The sequence below is a fragment of the Muntiacus reevesi genome, chromosome 16, assembly GCF_963930625.1.
Source record: "Muntiacus reevesi chromosome 16, mMunRee1.1, whole genome shotgun sequence".
In the NCBI taxonomy this organism is placed as follows: Eukaryota; Metazoa; Chordata; class Mammalia; order Artiodactyla; family Cervidae; genus Muntiacus; species Muntiacus reevesi.
Genome location: NC_089264.1, coordinates 20,910,003 through 20,916,805, shown reverse-complemented (window position 1 = coordinate 20,916,805; position 6,803 = coordinate 20,910,003).

The following is a 6,803-nucleotide window of genomic DNA, read 5'->3' as shown; positions in this document are numbered from 1 at the left end:
TGTCTGATTTATTTTACTTAGCATAATGCCCTTGAGCTCCACCCATATTGGGGCAATTGATGAGATTTCATTCTTTTTTTATGGCTGAATAATATTTCACACACACATATACGTACATACGTACATACATACACATACCACATCTTCTTTATCTATTCATCTGTTGATGGAAATATAGGTTACTTCCATATATCCATACCTTAACTGTTATAAATAATGGTGCAATGAATATAAAGGTCCATATTCTTTATCTTTCCCAGTTAGTGTTTTCATTTCCTTTAGATAAATACCTGAAAGTGGAATTGCTGGATCATATGATAATTCTATTTTTAATTTTTTGAGGACCTTCCATACTATTTTCCACAGTGGCTGTGCCAATTTTCCCACAAAAAGCAAACCAAAAGTCTTCCCTTTTCTCCACAGCTTTCCAACACTTGTTATTTCTTGTCTTTTTTATAATTCTAATAGATGTGAAATGATATCTCATTGCATTTTGATTTGCATTTCCCTGACAGTTAATGATGTTGAGAACCTTTTCACGTGCCTGCTGGGCATCTATCTGTCTTCTTTGGAAAAATGTCTATTCAGATCCTCTGCCCATTTTTTTTTAATTGTATTTTTTTTTCTATTAAGTTGTATGGGTTCTTTATATACTTTGGATGTTAACCCTTTATCAGATATATGATTTGCAAATATTTTCTCCTACTCAGTAGGTTGTCTTTTCATTTTGTTGATTGTTTCCTTTGATGTGCAGAAACTTTTTAGGTTGAAGTAGTTCCACTTGGTTTTTTTTTTGCTTTTGTGGTCTTTTCTTTTGGTGTCAGACCCAAAAAATCATCACCAAGATCTATGTCAAGGAGGTTACCACCTATATTTTCTTCTAGGAGTTTTATTGATGTCAAGTCTTACATTCAAGGTTTTAATCCATTTTGAGTTAGTTTTTGTTATTGGTGTAAGGTAGTAGTCCAGTTTCATTCTTTTGCACATGGCTGTCCAGTGATCCCAACAGTTTTGATTGAAAAGATTATTATTTCTTTATTGTATGTTCTTGACTCTTTTATTGTAAATTAATAGATCATATTTGTTTGGGTTTATTTCTGGGCTTTCTTATAACATTGCATTGATCAATGTGTCTATTTTAATGCCAATACCATACTGTTTTAATCACTATAGCTTTGTAATAGAGTGTGAAATCAGAAAGTTTGATGCTTCCAACTTTCTTCTTTCTCAAATTCCTTTGTCTATTTAGAGCCTTTGTGTGTTTTTAGAAAGTTTATTCTATTTTTAAAAAAGATTATTCTCCTTAAAACAAGGATGAAAGCAAAACAAAAGACCCACTAGGTCTCTCTGTTTTTTGTTAGTAATGTATTATAGTGTAATGGGCTTCCCAGGTGGCACCAGTGATAATCTGCCTGCCAATGCAGGAAACGCAAGAGATGCATATTTGATCCCTGGGTCAGGAGAAGTAGGAAATGGCACCCCACTCCAGTATTCTTGCCTGAAAGATTCCATGGGCAGAGGACCCTGGTGGGCTATAGCCCATGGGGTCACAAAGAGTCAGACACAACTGAGCGATTGAGCACATACCTACATATGATATAATAGATGGTTCCAAGTAGGAAGTTTCTTGCTCTTTTGTTTTGCTGTGTGTATATTGCTTATTATCTCCTCACCCCTCAGACAACAACAGCAAGCCAGAAACTCCTACAATAAACCAAGCCAAAATAAAAATTGATAAAAAATAAAATTGAAAGCAGTCTCCTTGAACTGGAAGCTCTGATTCTGGGTAATGAAGACCAGGGAGCAGGGCAGCTTCTAAGCTGACTTCTGGTGTTCCCATGCCATTCAGCTATTTTTGTAGTGCTTATTCTGCTCTTTTTATGTTTATGCACCTTTAAAATGTATTTAGATGACTTTTTAAAATGTACTAATAATATTCTTCTTTTGTGGATTAAGAACAAACTGTAGTTATCCCAAGATCCCAGATCTGTAGTGATAATAACAACCGTGAGCAGAGAGGCATTCTCTCAGGTCTGTTTACCTAATATCAGTTTGACTTGATATTGTACCATTTATAGGTCATGAAATTAGCTACTTCCTTTTTAATTTTACCTCTCAACATTTGACCTTTGCTTTCCTCTCAGTTCAACACAATAAAATTCCCAAGTCTTATTTTAAAGAGTCTTTCAATTGTAACATCTAAGGAATTTAGCATAAATAAAATTATATGCACAGAAAAGTTATATTATGCTATGCTCCTTCATTTGTGTTTTTTTTTTATCGCTATGTTTGTGTATATGTTTTAAGTTTGGATCTTTGATCCAATTTTTGATTTTTGTAAGCAATGACCTTGATATGGTAAACCAGTAGAGTTGTGCATTTATTAAAGATACTAAAACACAGCACAGCTGCTGAAAGGTGTACTTGGTCTCCTCAACAATTCTACCTTGTGGGATGCAATTCCTGGAAACTACATTTATTTCTTATCAAATGAAAACTGAAGAATAATTTAGCAATGTTTTAAACTATAAGAAAATCTACCAAGTGGAGTGTGGTATTTGTTTATTGTCACTTTTCTGCTGAGGAAGGAAAAAAAGAATTTATATTGAATTATACATGAAGGATGGAATAAGTCTCAAAAGTGAATGTTATTAAATATTAGAAGGCCATTAGAAGGAAATTATTTCAGCTTTTGGTGAAGTCAGGAGGAGAGATAAGGTAGAAGTAGGGTCATTAAGAAATAGTATTGGAAGTGAGACATTATATCTGATAATTTTCAGAGGGGCTTTCCCAATAGGATAAGATATTGATATATTAGATATATTGAAAGGAATTTAGATTTTACTCTCTCTGGGAGTTCAAGGTGGATATTGGAGAGAGACTGGATAACAAACAGCATTTTAAGATCTTAGTTAATATTAGAGTTTTATGATTAATTAAGCCTTTTAACAATTCAGTTGCCAGTCTGTTTTACAGAAATCACGTTTTCTATTAAACCAAAGCATTGCAAAATTAGAACACTGTTATGTGGAAAGTTCTTTTGCATTTTGCAGAGGGCTCTTTTTCTTTTTTATATTGCTAAATTTAGGCATTGGCATTTAGCAAGTAAAACTGGTTTGAATGTGATTTTCCAAGGCCGAAGGTGAGTTCCCTCTTTTCTTTTGTTTTTCATATTTAGTGTACCGATCTTATATGTAAATTCCGTAGGTGGTTAGTGGTAAATAGGACTACTTTGAGGAATCAGTGTGAGTTTACTTGTGCAATTTCTTCCACTCCACCCAAACTCCCTGCTTCTTACTGTTTCATTTTGTAGAAGCTTAAGATTACTACATAGTAGTCACTGCTCATAACAGTGAGCAAATGATGTTGGACAGGAATATCAAAGACTTTCAACCTTTACTGAGATTTGAGGTCCTTGGTTTAGGTCCTCTGGCAGACCCCAGTTCAGATATCTGGGAGAACTTCTTGAGACCAGTATCCTTCCTCGCCTCCTAATGGGTTTTAACCATTTTCTTAGAGTTTTACTGTTACAAAGAATATTCAATGAACATTTGTATGTACTAGTTCAAGTATAGATATCTGAAGAATAAATTCCTGGAAGTGAAAAATTTGAAAGTTATTGCGTTGAAAATTTAATAGATAGTTCCAAGTTTTCCTATAAAATAATTAAAATTCAATGTTAGAGAGCTCCTGTTTTGAAGGATCTCTTTTAGTAGAAAGAATTTCACGGTCCCATATATGACATGATGATGCTTACAGTTTTTGTTTCTTGTCATGTAGTGATATCCCTGCATTTAAAAAGTTTGAATTTTAGTTTTCAAAATAGCAGCATTCTATATTTGAAAAAACATGTTTGTGCATGTATGCATAAGATGACTTAGTTGACAAATATGACTTAATTGACTGTTAAAGCTTGGTTTATATACTTCAGTGGTCTGCTGCACATAGTTTGGAATCACACACTAGACCATGAGCTTAACTAGACACAGGCTTATGCTTTGGCCCTCTATGGTATTTGGCACAAATTTTGCACATGGCGCTGAATTTTGCACATGAAAATATTAGTTGATTTGTGAATTTTTCATGTTCACTATTTGAACTGGGATCTCCTGCATTGCAGGTGGATTCTTTACCAGCTGAGCTACAGGGAAGCCCAAATAAGCTTTTTGCCCTCCTCCAGGGGATATTCCCAACTCAGGGATTGAACCCAGGTCTCCAGCTTTGTGGGCGTGTTCTTTACTGTCTGAACCACCAGGGAAGCCCATGAACATTGGAGTGGTTAGCCTATCCCTTCTTCAGGGGATCTTCCTGACCCAGGAATTGAATCAGGGTTTTCTGCATTGCAGGCGGATTTTTACCAGCTGAGCTACCAGGAAAGATTGCTCACTATTAGTTGCTTCAAATTAAGGTTTTTATCTTCTCAAACTCACCATGGGGGAGAAAAGCCAATTCTCACAGCTTTCTCTTAGATCCATTCCCTAAAATGAGGCTTTTTGAGGTTTTCTAAGGATTATTTTTGTTCCTTTTATTTCAGTAGGAAAATAGGGAAAAATCCTCCTCCTTTCTGGTTGCCTCCAGTTAACTGACATCAGCATTGAGAGTAGCAATGAATCTAAAAGGGCTAGGACAGGGACTGGGACAGGAAGTGTTGGGGTTTGGGGTTGAATTGCATGCCAGTTGTCATGTGAAAATGTAAATCTGGTTTTTTTTTTTTTTTTTTTTTTTTGCCATATCTTGCAGTTATTTATGAGTAGCCAGAAATCTGAGTTTTATGTTCCATTTTTAAAAAACTAATTAAAAATAAAGTATGTCATGGACCAAACAAAGCAAGTTTATGGGCTTTATTTGATGTGTAGCTTGTAGGTTTATAACTTTTGTGCAAAGAGATCTTTATGCTCAGGCTTATATTTAATGCTCTTTGACTTCTCTTTATTATAAATAGCAATTCAAATCTCACTACCACTCTTTAATAATATCATGTTATACATATGAAGGTTTATTTCTGACAGCTAGGTTCTATGTTCTGTTAGGACAGAAACTGAGACCACTTGGCTTATTGTTGTGTCTGGTCCTATTATAGTTAGTACTCAATATTTGTTGACTATCTTAATGTCAGAAAATTGGATTTCCAAATTTATTGGGTAAATACTGAGATAAGTGACAATCATAATGTCTAGTAGAGAGTGACATACAAAATATAAAATCTCAAAAAGTTGATAGTATTTCATTTTATGCACTATTTGAATTTATTTCTGTTTTTTCCTTTGTATTTCACTTTGCTTGTGTTTCTTTATTTCCTTTAGTTTTTATAGGAGAGAAAAATATTGAACATGGGTTGCTTAGGGCCTTTCAGAACAATAATTTTTTTAAAAAGGTTTTCTTTGTGCTCACAAAATATATGTGTCTTTTAAAGATATGGACTTCAAATGTTCTGCCCCATTTATTGTAAACTACCCAGATGTCTTGGCAATTACAACATTTTTTATATCCAGCCTGCTTCTTGCTCTCAGAAATCACAAAAAAGAAATCTTTGGTAAAATGTATCTTCAATTTAGTTCTGAAAATGTGATCACCATTTATTTTCCTACCAAATCATGCCACTTTCGTGTTTCCTGATTTTCCTTTCTCAAAATCCAATTCAATTATTTGCTTGAAGGCACTCATTATACCTTCCTCATTATGATTTATTTTCCTTCCAGGAAGTGTGTTAATCACTCAGTCCTGGACTATAGCTCACCAGGCTCCTCTATTCATGGAATTCTCCAGGTAATAATACCGGAGTGAGTTGCCAATCCCTTCTCCAGGGTATCTTCCACATGCAGGGACTGAACCCAGTCTCTTGCATTGTAGGCTGATTGCATTGCAGGCAGACAGTAAAGATACCATCTGAACCATGAGGGAAGCCAGGAAGGTGGCTGTCAAAGTGTGGTCCATAGAACCTCAAAGGTCTGTGAGCCTTGATTCAGGAAATTTATGAGATCAAAATTATTTTCATAATAATAGTTTTTTTTTTTTTTTGCCCTCTTTTATTATATTAACCTTTGTACCAATAGTGCAAAGGCAAGGGTGAAGGAAACCCTTGGAATTTAGCAGGAGTGAAGGCAGTAAGAATTTAAGACAACACTAAAATTAAGAAAGAATGTCCTTTCACTGCATATCAAAGTACAATGACTGTCCAAGGAAAATAAAAATTAAATAAAAAACAACTTATTTATTTGACTACACTAGGTCAGCATGCAGGATCTTTAGCTGTAGCATGTGGGATCTAGTACCCTGACCAGAGGCTGAACCCAGGCTCCTTTCATTGGGAGTGTGAAGTCTTAGCCAGTGGATCACCAGGATCCCCCAAATACTTTTCTTTTTTTTGACTCATAAACTGAAGCCTTCAGAGGTGATTTGGAGTTGCCTATTGCTTAGGTTAGGAAAGCAAGTTCATAGAGAAACAGTAGAATGGATGAGCAGTGCTTGGTGCAAGGGCTCACTAAAGATTAGGGTTTAGTGCAAGAAAAACAATAAACATTTCAATTGTTTTTGGTAAATTTATAGAGCTATGTAGACATCACCACAATTCATTTTTAGAACATTTCCATTACTCCCCCAATTTTCCTCAGTCTTGCTTGCAGTTAAGCCTAATTCTGGTCACCTCAGTCACAGGCAATTTCTGATCTGCTTCTTGCTTCTTTAAATTTGTCTTCTCAAAATATTCCATGTAAGTGGAATCATGTAAGTAGTCTTTTATGTCTGGCTTCTATCACTTAGTATGTTTCCAAGGCTCATCTGTATTGTAACATGTATTAGTATTT